Genomic DNA, 14,197 nt, shown 5'->3' with positions numbered 1-14,197 from the left:
TATTTTGGTTGTAAATTTTAATTTGAAATAATTTCTTTTAGTTTATACTAAATTATCACAAATGAATGCATCTACTACCATTGAAATGAATGCATCTACTACACATGTCTATATAAGCCTTTGGGAAGGGGGTCTTTAGATCAGTGGTTCCCAACCCTGTCCTGGAGGAACACCAGGCCAATTGGGTTTTCAGGCTAGCCCTAATGAATATGCATGAAGCAAATTTGCATGCCTATCACTTCCATCATATGCAAATCTCTCTCATTCATATTCATTAGGGCTAGCCTGAAAACCCGATTGGCCTGGTGTTCCTCCAGGACAGGGTTGGGAATCACTGCTTTAGATGTATATCTTTCTGGATCTAATGTTTTCAGTTTCCCTAGAAAACCAAACATACTGTTTTGATCTTTTAAAGTTATGTTTCTCTTTTTATATTATTTGGAGTATGGCTTTACTAACGGAGAATCAGGTTTACTTAACTGTTCTTCATAAAGACCTAAAATGGAAAACACCTTTAATGTCTAACCCATAATCAGATAAATCACATTGGAGGAGTGACCTACTGATTAAAGTAGCTGCCTCAGCACCCTGATGTTATGAGGTCAATTCCACTGCAGTTCCTTGTGACCAGTGGCTTTCCTAGCATATGTGAAACCTGGGGCCTATCATTTTTTGACACCCCCCTCATCTATATGAAAAATATGATTTTTAGTAACAATCCACATATCGCACAAGAGTGTACCTAGGAAAAGGCAGCATATTAAACACTGCAGTGAGCACTAGAACACCAATACATACATTGTAAAACTAAACAAGCCAGATCCTGTACAGTCAATGCCAACAGAAAACCATGTCCTTTTTATACACACAGAACAGAGATACACCCTTGCCCAATATGAAATAATCACAAACTAAAAATAGAAATATTTAGACAAAAGTTAAACAGAACTGCCAAGAAACCAGATTCTGCATACAGTGCAACACCACAACACCGCAGAAACAGTGACACATTTCCCCTAATACTGTGCAAAATATAAAGCCAGTAGATGTAAATTTGAAAAAACTAATACATAACAATTACCACTTTACAAATTAACAATAGAAATAAAACAAATAATGAGAAATAAGAAAGTAAAGCAACAAAAAAATCTTTCTACCTTTTGTCATTTCTGCTTTAATTATCTTCTCTTCGCTCTTCTTTCTATATAGCATTTGTTCTCTCTTCCTTCCATGCAACATCTGCACTTCCCTTTGCCCCTTCCACCCAGCTTCTGTCCTTTCTCTCTCTACCCCCTTCCATCTACTGCCCACACTCTCTCTGCCCCTTCCCTACTGTCCACTCTCTCTCTCTCTCTTTTCCATATAGCATCTTCCTTCTTTCTATGTCCCTTCAATATCCTGTGCCCCTTATCTCCTTTATACATGATTCATTTCAGCTTCACCCCCTCTCCATTTTTCTATCACCGCCCCCTCCCCTATGCTTTAGCATCTCTCTCTATTCTCCTTTCCTTCTTTCCCACGCCACACCATGGTCTGGCATCTCTCTCCTCTCCTTCCAACCCCCCTTCCCTTCCATTATCTGGCATCTCCTCTTCTTCCTTTCTCTCCCTCCCTTCTTCCTTCCTTTCCCCTGATCTTGCATCAGTCTCCTTCCCTCCCTCCCATGCCCTGGCATCTCTCCCTCCCCCTCCATGGTCTGGTATCTCCTTTCTTTCCTTTCCCTCCTTCCCATGGACTTGGCATCTCTGGTTCCTCTCCCTTGTCTTCCTTCTCCCTCCTTCCCTCTATCTCCCCAATTGGGTGCTGCTGCAGCAGCACTTCTCTCGCCCCTTCCCTTCTCTGTGCAGTAGCAGCATTTCTCTCCCCCCTTGCCTGTGCAGCAGCATTTCTCTCCCTCCTCCCTTCCCTGTGCAGCAGCAACATTTATCTTCACTGTCCTGTGCAGCAACAGCATTTCTGGCCAGTTCCTTGCTGCAGTCGGTTTTCAATTCAAAGCCGCGGGTCGTGTGATCCGTGGCTGTGTCAGAAGCCTTCTCTCTGACGTCGTGACGTCAGAGGGAACACTTCCGACGCAGCCGTGGACCTGGTGTTGTGACATCAGAGGGAACGCTTCCAATGCAGCCACGGATTGCGCGAGGAGCCTACGGCTGTGACTTTAAATGGAAAAACCACTGCTGTAGGGGAGCCGCCCAGAAGCTAAACATCTACAAGTTGGGCTGCGGACGCGTCTGAGTTAAAGTTTACTGCTACTGCTGCTGGTTAAGAAAAGCAGCAAAATAGGGAGGGTGGCTGGCTGTGCACCCCCCCTGGGGCAAGCACATGGGTTGGACTGCGCCCCCCCACTCCACCTTGGTGACTTAACACTTCATTGCCCCAGGTACAAAATAAGTATCTGTCTAAAATATGTAAACTGCTTTGTTTTTAACCAAACAAAAAAAGCAGTACAGTAGAACTTCAATATTCGCAGGGGTTAGAGGCAGAACCGGCCCGCGAATATATATTTTTAAGTCTTTATTAATTTTTCATTCAAAAACAGTGCATTAAAATATACATACAATTGACTTCAAGACAGTGCTTACAATCGATCAAAGAAATACTACAAAACATTTCCCCCCCGCCCTAATTCAAGGACAGAAACAAAGTGGATACATACAGTAAAAATCATAAACAGCACTTTCATTTGGTCAATGAATACAAGAAAATATAATACCCCCCCTCCCTGGATGTGTAAATCAAATAGGAAATAAGGGGATAATCCAGCTAATCAGTGTTAACAAAATTTGTCAATATTGAAAAATCACGGTTAATTTTTAGGGCCTGCTCTGACCCACCTCGCCTCCCTCCTATGTCCCGGACCTTCCCCAGGCCTTACCTGGTGGTCTAGCAGCAGCTCGAGGCAGGATCGATCGTCCTACGCTCCTGCCCCTTTCAAAGCTGTCATCAAAATGACTGTTGTGAGTTCCCGTTGTATTCTCTACAACGGGAACTCATGGTAGCCATTTTGATGACGGCTCTGCATGAGGCAGGTGCGTAGGATGATCGATCCTGCCCCGTGTCGCCGCTAGACACCAGGTAAGGTCTGGGGAGGGTCCGATTCAGTTTTGTTAAAAAAAAAAAAAAAAATTGTTAATAACCGAATCCATGGGAACTAAAACCACGGATTTGGAGGGGGAACTGTATATCAAGTCCAATCCCCTTATTAGGTGGCTCATAAAAAAAAAAGGTATCCAAAAAATGACACAAAAGGGCAGATGAACATTTTTTCCAAACCCTTCCAATTTGCTATTTTCAAAACCCATTTTCTAGATGGATATAAATGCTGTTCATCCTCAGTTTGTCTAAATCTCAAGGGGGTGTATTAGAGGCATGTTGTGGGCGGATAAAGGGCAGGCTTATGACCTGGACGTTTTTCTCAAAGTAAAATAGAAACAAAACCATAAACTCAAAAGCACAAAAAAGGTGGAATTGTCCTAGTCAGAATGGTGAGCACCAAAAAAGTGTCCTTCAACTCATGTGATACATACAAATGCCTTTATTCATCCAAAAGCTCGTATATATATCCAATGACTCAACGACCCGTTTTTCTGCCGTAATCAAACATTTAAGAATACGTCCAGGGCACCGTTTAGACGTCTGGGGCTAGACCTGTTTTAACAACCAATTAAATGCTAAAAAGGTGCCAGATAATCCCTGGAGATGTAAGCATGATCTCGCCACTCCTCCATTGATAACTGACCCCCTCCCACCCACCAAAGATGTGAATGAAACGGTACTTTATCCCAGGACAAGCAGGCAGCATATTCTTGACTGATGGGTGACGGCACCGACGGAGCCCCGGTACGGACAATTTTAGAGTGATTGCACTCTAAGAACTTAGAAGTTCTAGTTAGGCCGCAACGCGCGTGCGCGAGTGCCTTCCCGCCCGACGAAGGCGCGCGGTCCCCAGTTTCTTAGTTTCCGCGGAGCTAACAAGACGCGTGTTTCCAACGGCTGTTGGACTTTCTTTTTTCGCCTTCCCGCTCGCGTAATTTTTCTCGTGAATTCTTCACTTTTTATTCTTTTCTTAAAAAAAAAAAAAAGTCTATTTTTTTTGACTTTTTTCGGTCGGCCCCAGCGGGGCCTGTTGGCACCATCGAAGCCTCGGGCTTCGATTTTGCTACTGCCGTTTTTCCCTTCATGCCCCCTTCACCGGGTTTTAAGAAGTGTCAGCGGTGTGCACGCCCTATTTCTTTATCCGACCCGCACCAGTGGTGCCTTCAGTGTTTGGGTCCGGACCATAGGGCAGAAACGTGCACCCGCTGTAGTTCTCTTCAAAAGAGAACTTTGAAGAACCGCCAAATTCAACAGCGGATTCTGTTCGGTGCAGCTATGGAAGTTCCACCGGTGTCGACTCCGGCGATTTCCTCCAAATTGGCACCGGTGGTTTCGACACCGCAAGAGGTCTCTTCGGTGTCGCACCCTTCAGGTAAGCCGGCTAAGAAGCCATCCCCTTCTGTCCTTGGCCCGCCAGTCGAACAAACAGTGAGCCAAGTCCTGCAGACTGCGCGCCGGCCCCGCAAATGCTCCGCTCCCATAGAAGTCACTGCCTCTTCATCGGCATCGATTTCGCCTGAGCGTCGAGCGGCACTGCAGGTACCGAGCAAGAAAAAAGCGGTACCGGTGCCATCGGGACCGTCTCTGGATGAGCGTATAGCCTCCATCTTTCAGGTCCAGCTTAAGGAGCAATTGCAACACCTGCTCCCGGCTCTGCTAACTCCGAACCTTCCGGTGTCGGTACCCACTGAGCCTGCGGTACCGATAGTCGACCATCCTATGTTATCGGCATCGACGTTATCGGCACCGCTTAAATCTGCCTCTTCCATTTCTATGCCTGTTTTATCGGCAGAGCCGAAGTCTCTTCGACGTACGGCTCACTCGGCCTCTGATCCGGTACCGCTCTCTGACACCCGTCCCGTTTTACAGTCACTGGGTACGGTGTCGATGTGTTCGGGCAAATCGGTAAGCAAAACCAGGCATACTGACTCCTCTACTCCTTTGTTTCAGGGCCGTCTCCCATCGGTACGGGATCCTGATTTATGGGATGACTCCGATGATCCCCTCGGTACCGAGGAGGATTTTTCATCGGATGAGGCTGACCCATCGGTGCAGGTTCCTGCTAGTAAGCCAGAGCACTCTTCCTTCACTAAATTTCTCAGGGAGATGTCAGACACCCTTTCTCTCCCCTTGGAGTCTGATTCTAAAAAGTCAAAAGCATTCCTAGAGACTTTGACCAACCTTCCAAAGAATTTTTAAAGTTACCCCTTCATGATATCTTACGGGAAACTTTTTACAAAAATTTGGAAACTCCTCTTACTATTCCAGGAGCTCCAAGAAAATTGGAATCACTTTATAAAGTTATTCCTATCCCATGGTTTGACAAACCTCAGCTTCCACATGAATCTCTGCTGGTGGAATCAACCCTCAAAAAATCTGCAGGCTCTAGTGTATATGCCTCTGTCCCTCCTGGCAGAGAAGGTAAGGCCATGGATAAAGTTGGTAAACGACTCAACCAAAATGCTATGTTGGCCAACCGTTCAGGTAACTATGCGTTTCACTTTTCCTTTTACCTGAAACATCTTATCCAGCAGATGGCCTCTTTTGAAAAATATATTCCTGACCGCAAGCTTTCTGCTTTTCAACAATGCACTGCCAGTCTCTTGCAACTCAGGAAGTTTATGGTCCGTTCCATCTATGACACTTTTGAACTGACCTCCCGAGCTACTGCTATGGCTGTAGCGATGAGACGATTGGCCTGGCTTCCCGTCTCAGACCTTGATGTGAACCACCAGGACCGCCTAGCCAATGCTCCCTGCCTGGGTGATGAGCTGTTTGGAGAATCTCTCGATTCCACCACTCAGAAGCTTTCTGCTCATGAGACGAGGTGGGATACTTTATTGAAAACCAAAAAGAAACCCCCTCCTCCTCGTCCTTTCAGGCAGCAGACGTCCTATCAGAGGCGTTTTTCTGCTCGGCCGATTCAGCCTCATCCTCCTCAGCCTCGGAGGCAAAGGCAGCAACAACAACAGGCTCGCCAACAACAGCCGCCTGCCATGAAACCGACTCAGCCCTTTTGACTCGCTTCTCCAGGGCATTGCCAGTCGTCCTCCCTCATGTCCTCTTCCGCAACCTATAGAAGGTCGACTAAACATTTTTCTAACTCGATGGAAAGTTATCACCACCGACCAGTGGGTGCTCTCTATCATAGCCCATGGCTACTCCCTCAATTTTCAGACTCCTCCGCCGTTAGGCCTGCCAAAAGAGTCTGCTTCCAACAAGTCTCAGTCCCTCCTTACAGCTCAAAAGGTTCAATCCCTCCTTCTTCTCAACGCCATCGAAGAAGTTCCTCAAGATCAAAGAGGTCAGGGATTTTACTCCCGGTACTTTCTAGTTCCCAAAAAGACCGGAGACCTCAGACCTATATTAGATCTCAGAGATCTCAACAAATGCTTGGTCAAGGAGAAGTTAAAAATGCTCTCTCTTGCCACCCTCTACCCTCTCCTCTCTCAGGGCAACTGGCTATGCTCCCTCGATCTAAAAGAGGCTTACACACATATTCCTATCCATCTGGCGTCCAGGCAATATCTACGCTTTCTCATCAATCAAAACCATTATCAGTACAAGGTGCTACCCTTCGGTCTGGCCTCCTTTCCCAGGGTATTCACCAAGTGTCTGATTGTAGTAGCGGCCTATCTCCGCTCTCACAATTTTCAAGTCTTCCCTTACTTGGACGACTGGCTGATCAAGGCTCACTCTCCTCAGGCGGTTCTGCTTGCCACCAGCCAGACCATTCACTTCCTTCGACTATTGGGTTTCGAAATCAATCTACCCAAGTCGCACCTAATTCCAACCCAGCAACTTCAATTCATTGGAGCCATTCTGGACACTGTTCTGATGCGGGCGTTCCTTCCATCCAACCGCCTTCAGACCATCCTTCATCTCTGTCGACAGGTGTTTCAACAGATTACCATTTCTGCGAATCACATGATGGTGCTATTGGGGCACATGGCTTCCACAGTACGTGTCACCCCCTTCGCACGTCTCCACCTGCGTTCTCCTCAATGGACCTTAGCGAACCAGTGGTCCCAAGCGACGGATCCTTGTTCACAACACATATCTGTGACCTCGTCTCTTCGACAGTCACTTCTTTGGTGGTTGACATCTTCAAATCTATCCAGAGGTCTGCTGTTCCATCTACCTCCTCATCAACTAGTCATCACCACAGATTCCTCCGCCTATGCCTGGGGAGCTCACTTGAACGAGTTCCAAACTCAGGAGTTTTGGACTACCCAGGAAAAGAAACACCACATCAATTTCCTGGAACTCCGAGCGATGTTTTATGCCCTCAAGGCATTTCAACATCTTCTCTTTCCTCAAGTACTACTCATTTGCACAGACAATCAAGTTGCAATGTACTACATCAACAAACAGGGAGGGACGGGCTCTCGCCTGTTATGTCAGGAAGCCCAACGGATTTGGTCTTGGGCCACAGCTCGTCACTTATTCCTGAAGGCTGTCTACATTCAAGGGGAACAGAATTCCTTAGCGGACAATCTCAGCAGAATTCTCCAACCTCACGAATGGACTCTTGATCCCACGACTCTTCAGTCCATTTTCGCTCAATGGGGCACTCCTCAAGTGGACCTTTTTGCAGCTCCTCACAATCATCAGCTGCCCCTGTTTTGCTCCAGACTCTACTCTCCTCACCGTCTGGCGCCCGATGCATTTCTCCTGGATTGGACCAATCTCTTCCTATATGCATTTCCTCCTCTACCGCTCATGCTGCGGACTTTGTTCAAGCTCAAGAGGGAACGAGCCACCATGATTCTCATCGCTCCACGGTGGCCCAGGCAACATTGGTTCTCCCTTCTACTTCAACTCAGTTACAGGGAACCCATACCTCTTCCACTGTTTCCTTCTCTTCTTACTCAGCATCAACAGTCTCTTCTGCATCCCAACTTACAGTCTCTGCACCTGACAGCTTGGTTTCTCTCGGGCTGACTTCGGCTCATTCACTCCTTTCTCAGCCTGTCCGTTCTATCATTGATGCTTCCAGGAAACCGGCCACTCTTCAGTGTTATCAACAGAAGTGGTCTCGGTTTTCTTCCTGGTGCCTCTTACTTCACCATAATCCCATGTCTCTAGCAGTGGGACTGGTGTTCAACTATCTTCTTTCCTTGTCTGACTCTGGCCTCAAATCCACTTCTGTCAGAGTTCATCTTAGTGCCATTGCTGCCTTTTATGAGCCAGTTCATGGAAAACCCCTCTCGGCTCATCCTTTGGTTTCTAGATTCATGAGGGGCCTTTTCAATGTGAAACCACCTCTCAAGCCCCCTCCTGTGGTTTGGGATCTCAATGTGGTTCTTTCCGCTTTAATGAAGCCTCCTTTTGAACCTTTGGCCACAGCACATTTCAAATTTCTCACTTGGAAAGTGGTCTTCCTAATAGCTCTCACTTCTGCCAGGAGAATCGGTGAGTTGCATGCACTAGTGGCCGATCCACCTTTCACTGTTTTTCACCATGATAAGGTGGTTCTCCGTACACATCCAAAGTTTCTCCCTAAGGTTGTGTCTGACTTTCATCTTAATCAGTCCATTGTCCTACCTGTATTTTTTCCAAAGCCTCATTCTCATCCCGATGAACAGGCTTTGCATACCTTGGACTGTAAACGTGCTTTGGCTTACTATCTTGAACGCACGAAACCTCACAGATCATCTCCTCAACTTTTTTTGTCTTTTGATCCTAATAAGTTGGGTCATCCTGTATCTAAACACACCCTATCCAATTGGCTTGCTGCTTGCGTTTCATTCTGTTATGCTCAGTCGGGCCTGACACTGGAAGGTTCTGTCACGGGCCACAAAGTTAGAGCTATGGCAGCATCTGTAGCTTTCCTCCGTTCCACTCCTATTGAGGAAATCTGCAAGGCTGCTACTTGGTCCTCAGTTCATACTTTCACATCTCACTATTGTCTGGACGCATTCTCCAGACGGGATGGACACTTCGGCCAATCTGTTTTGCAAAATTTGTTTTCCTAATGGCCAACCTTCCCTCCATCCCTCTTTTTGTTAGCTTGGAGGTCACCCATCAGTCAAGAATATGCTGCCTGCTTGTCCTGGGATAAAGCACAGTTACTTACCGTAACAGGTGTTATCCAGGGACAGCAGGCAGATATTCTTGTGTCCCTCCCACCTCCCCGGGTTGGCTTCTTAGCTTGCTTATCCTAACTGGGGACCGCGCGCCTTTGTCGAGCGGGAAGGCACTCGCGCACGCGCGGTGCGGCCTAACTAGAACTTTCTAAGTTCTTAGAGTGCAATCACTCTAAAATTGTCCGTACCGGGGCTCCGTCGGTGCCGTCACCCATCAGTCAAGAATATCTGCCTGCTGTCCCTGGATAACACCTGTTACGGTAAGTAACTGTGCTTACCTGTCTGTATGATAGCTTCAGATGTTATCGCTAGTCTTTGTAGAGCAGCAAACAGGTTACTGGAGTAGCCTGGTGGGTGGTATAATGAACCATAGATACGGGGACTCAGTCCATACTCCAATCTAACCACTACCCTTGTGAGCCTTTCAAACCCCATCCTAATACTACTATACTCACATATAGGTGTTACCTGCGGGCATAAGGATTATTGTGGTGTATAGTTGGGTCCAGTGGATTTTGGAGGGCTCATCATACAATATAAGGGGTTTAAGGTGACCTGTGTACCTGGGACTTTTTTATGTGATGTTCAGTGCAGTGCCCCCTAGGGTGCCCCACTGTTCTGCTGGGGTGTCTGTGTGGCCAGTCTACTAAGAATGATGCTTGTTTTATTGTTTATTGATATACTGTCTAATCCAACGTCTCAGTGGATTGTTCTGTGCATTTTTGTTTTAGATGTTTTTTTCAAAAGTGGTTCAAAAGATAGACTCACTGAGCGCGCACACATCCATTTTCGAAAAATCAAGACAGGCGTTTTGCAGTTTTGAAAATTGGCATGTTTGGTACTGGATTTTTGCGCATGTTCGGATTTAGACGTCATTTCAAAAATGCCTCTCAACATACATTAATATTTGGGTTGTTTGTATTGCACATTGTAGAAAGTACTGTAGAAAGCATTTCTTTAAGGGCAAGCAGGGTGGAGATATTCTTACCATTGGGGGATGTCATCGACTGAGCCCAGTGTAGAGAAGCACTGCTGTATTTTGTTCCCAATTCCCTTTCACTTCTAGAAGTATTTGAAAATGTTGCATGGGGCCAGATTCCTCCCCACATTTTGTTATTTAAGCCAGGCTTATTTTCATCTTTTTTTTTTTTTTTAGCCCAGATGTTAACATTGGTAGCAATTGTCCACCTTCAATATTTCCTCTGGCTGTGACAGATATTCCCTAGAGATAAATTGTTCTTTTAATGACCTCCTACCTGTATAGATTACATTAGCTGAAAGGAAATTATGCCAGTTTACAAAATTTATTTCACTTGAATTCCCATTTCTCTATAGTTTGACGTTTTGGTTATTGTTATGAGAGAAGTAAATCTGTGAATACAAACAGGTTGTAGTTAGGTGTCATGAGTGTAACAAAACCAATCTGTTAACCAAGTCTAGAACAGGAATAAGACTAGATCAATTTGAAATTAAGTGTATTACATTACATTACATTACATTAGGGATTTCTATTCCGCCATTACCTTGCGGTTCAAGGCGGATTACAAAAGGTTAATTTAAAAAAAAACAGAGTTACAATGATTAGCTAGAGAGATAAGTTGTAGATCTTATAAACATTTAACTGGTTGTTGAGGGTGAGGTGGTTTGTAAAAGAATTAATAGGTGGTCATAGTGGAGGTTCTTTTGTTATTATTAGTGCAGTAATGGGTAGATCAAATGTCAGTTTTAGAGTTACTAAGAGGTCGTGATGTTATTGCTGCTTCAGGAATTTCTTGAAAAGTGTGGTTTTTATTTCTTTTCTGAACGTCCTATAGTCTGGGGTGGTCATCAGAAGGTTGGAGATCTGGTTGTCCAGCCTTGCGGCTTGAGTGGCTAGGAGGCCGTCGTGTAGTTTTGTTCTTTTTACTTCCTTGATTGGGGGGGGGTATGAATGGGGAGTGCGTTTTTCTGTGTCTGGTAGTGGGTGCTTGGATGAGGCGATTGTTCAAGTATGATGGGCTGTCTCCGTGTAGGGTTTTAAATAATATGCAGTAGAATTTGAATTGGATTCTTTCTTGGATTGGAAGCCAATGTGAGTTGATGAAGGCTTCAGTGATGTGGTCATGTTTTCTCAATGAGTAGATGAGTCTCAAAGCTGTATTTTGGATTGTTTGGAGTTGTCTAATCGTAGTTACAGGGCAAGGAAGGAAGAGGATGTTGCAGTAGTCCAATATACCTAGTATTAGGGATTGTACTATAAGTTGGAATTGTGTTCTTTCAAAGAATTTTCGGACTTGTCTCAGATTTCTCATGACTGCGAATGATTTCTGAATTGTTTTATTTATTTGCGGTTGCATAGTGCAGCATCTGTCTATGGTCATGCCAAGTAGTTTTATGGTGGTTTGGATGGGATATTTGATTGCGTTTATTTCTAAGTTGGTTGTGGTTTGGACCTTGTCATTTTCGAGAAGGATGAATTTGGTTTTGTCTTGGTTGAGTTTAAGTTTGTGATTTTTCATCCAGGTTGTGACTGTTTCAAGTGTTTGGTGAAGTTTGTCTGTCATGGTAGGTTTAGAATGATCGTATGGGATGAGGATGGTGATGTCATCAGCATAACTATAGGTGGTTATGCCCAGATTGTCCAGATACGTTCCTAGAGAAGCAGTGTAGAGATTGAAGAGGGTAGGGGATAGTGGAGATCCTTGTGGTACGCCGCAGGGGTTTGACCAGGATTCTGACTTTTCTTTGTTTGATTTTACACTGTAGGTTCTGAGTTTTAGGAATCCTTCAAACCAAGAGTATACTTTATCTGAGATGCCTATTGCGTCTAAGATCTGTAGAAGGATGTTGTGATCCACTAAGTCGAATGCCGCAGTTAGGTCCAGTTGTATGAGAAGCATTTTTTTCCCTGTACTAAGGTGTTGTCTGACGGTATCCATAAGGGAGCCTAGTAGTGTCTCTGTACTGAAGTTTGTTCTGAAGCCTGATTGCATGGGGTGGAGTAGGTTGTGGTCATCTATGTAATTGGTGAGGAGTTTGGCTACTAGGCCTTCTATAATTTTGACATATAGCGGAATTGAGGCTATAGGTCTAAAGTTAGATGGGTGCTTTTGTGGTGCTTTTGGGTCTTTTTGGATTGGGGTGATGACGATTTCGCTGAGGTCAGCAGGGAATGTGCCTTCTGTGAGCGTGAATTGAATCCATTGTAGAATTATGGTGCGGAATTTTACACTAGAGGTGGTAAGGAGATATGAGGGGCAATGGTTGAGGTCACAGGAGGCATGACTGTATTTTTTGTAGAATTTGTTGAGTTCTGACCATTGTATATTGGGGAATTGAGTCCAAATTCTGTCTGCTGCAGTTGCCTCTTTTCCTGAAGGGTGGATTGTGATTGTGTTTTGATGGGATGGGTTAAGGATGAGAGTGGCTCTGGTGTTGGTAATTTTGTTCTTGAAGTGTTCTGCTAAGAGGGTGGGTGATGGTGGAGGGGTGTTCGTGGTGGTTGTGTATGGTTTGGTGTCTGTTAATTCTTTCAGGATTTGGAATATTTTTTTGGAATCTTGGGTTTCCGTGCCTATGAGATTAGTATAGTAGCTTTTCCTCTTATCCCTTAGTAGATTTTTGTATTGTTTGTTGATTTTTTTCCAGTTGGTTTTTGTTTGATCTTGGTTCTTTTTTCTCCATTTTCTTTCTAATCTTCTACACTGTCTTTTGAGTTGGAGTAATTCATTATCAAACCATTGGTCTGATTTCCTGCTGGTTCTGGTTTTGGTTTGTAGGGGGGCCAGATCATCAAGGATGTTGGTGGACACATTTTTCCAGTGGGAGATGAAGTTTTTTGGGTCGCAGTCTTGGATAGTTTCGTCTACATTTGACCAAAAAATGGTAGGGTCGATATGTTTGCGTGTGGTATATGTGGTTTTTTTAGATTGAGGTGTGTGTTTGGTCTTGGTCCAGTTGATGTTGAAGTTGTATGTGTAGTGGTCTGACCATAGGGATGGGGACCATGTTCCGTTAGGAGTTTGGATTGCTGGATTGGATGGTTGGTGAGTCATGAATGCAGCAATGTCCAGTTGATGACCTTTTTCATGGGTGGTTTGTGGGTTTAGGATCTGGAAGGATAAGGCATTGAGGAAGGATAGACAGTTATTTGCTGGTGTGGAGGTTGTGTCTTCTAGGTGCAGGTTTAGGTCTCCTAGGATGAGGTTATATTCTGCTGTTAATGAGTTTTGGTAGATGAAGTTTTCAAATTCAGGTCTCACTGTGGTCCAGTTTCCTGGTGTTATGTAGCAGAGCAAGCAGTTTAGTGAGTTTTTTAGTGTTGGGTTTGTGAGATGACACGCTAGGAAATCCATTTGCGGAGTGGATGTTTTTTCAAGTATGTTTAGAGTTAGGGAGTTCTTGATTATTATTGCTAGTCCTCCTCCTCTTTTTTTTTCTCTGCAGGTTACTGTTATTTTGTATCCCGGCGGGCATACTTCTTTTATTCTAGGGTCTGTGTCTGAGGTTAACCAGGTTTCAGTGAGGAATAGGCAGTCAAGTTTTTCTGTTTTTATCCAATTTTTTATGTTTTCTGTTTTGGGTCCTAGTGCTCTGATGTTAACATAGGCACATGTAAGGGAGGTCGTGTCAGTCTGGGGAATGTGAGTTGTTTCCGGGTATATGAGTGTTGTGGGAGATGGATGAGATTTTGTTTTCGGAAGTGTTGATCTTCTTCTCCAGGTAACAGTGATGGAGTGTTGAGTGCTGGCGTGGTGGTTCGAGTTTCTTGATGTGAGTATTCTTCTGTTGGGAAGTTGGAAGTTGGTTGTACTGGAGGATGTGGTTGTGGTGGGTAAGTTGTTTGCTGCTGCTTTCCAACTAGAAATGAGGAGGAGTATCAAAAGGGTGGCTAGTGTGTGTGTATGCAGGGAGAGCTTCATTTTTGATGTTTGGTTCGGAGTGTTAGGTAGAAGGAATGGTTCTCCCTTTGAGTCCCGGCTGGATCGGGAGTGGCTGGTTTTTTCGTGCTGGGAGGAGGGGGAGGAGCGGGGAAC

The 14,197-nt window shown here is 45.0% G+C and overlaps 1 protein-coding gene across 7 annotated transcripts in view; it reads left to right on the top strand.

Moving 5' to 3' along the window:
- LRBA (LPS responsive beige-like anchor protein) overlaps nucleotides 1-14,197 on the top strand; it is a 1,301,884-nt gene that overhangs the window by 448,342 nt on the left and 839,345 nt on the right. The window lies entirely within an intron of this gene.

Source organism: Geotrypetes seraphini, chromosome 1 (genome assembly GCF_902459505.1).
Source record: "Geotrypetes seraphini chromosome 1, aGeoSer1.1, whole genome shotgun sequence".
In the NCBI taxonomy this organism is placed as follows: Eukaryota; Metazoa; Chordata; class Amphibia; order Gymnophiona; family Dermophiidae; genus Geotrypetes; species Geotrypetes seraphini.
This window is presented reverse-complemented; position numbering and strand designations above follow the sequence as displayed.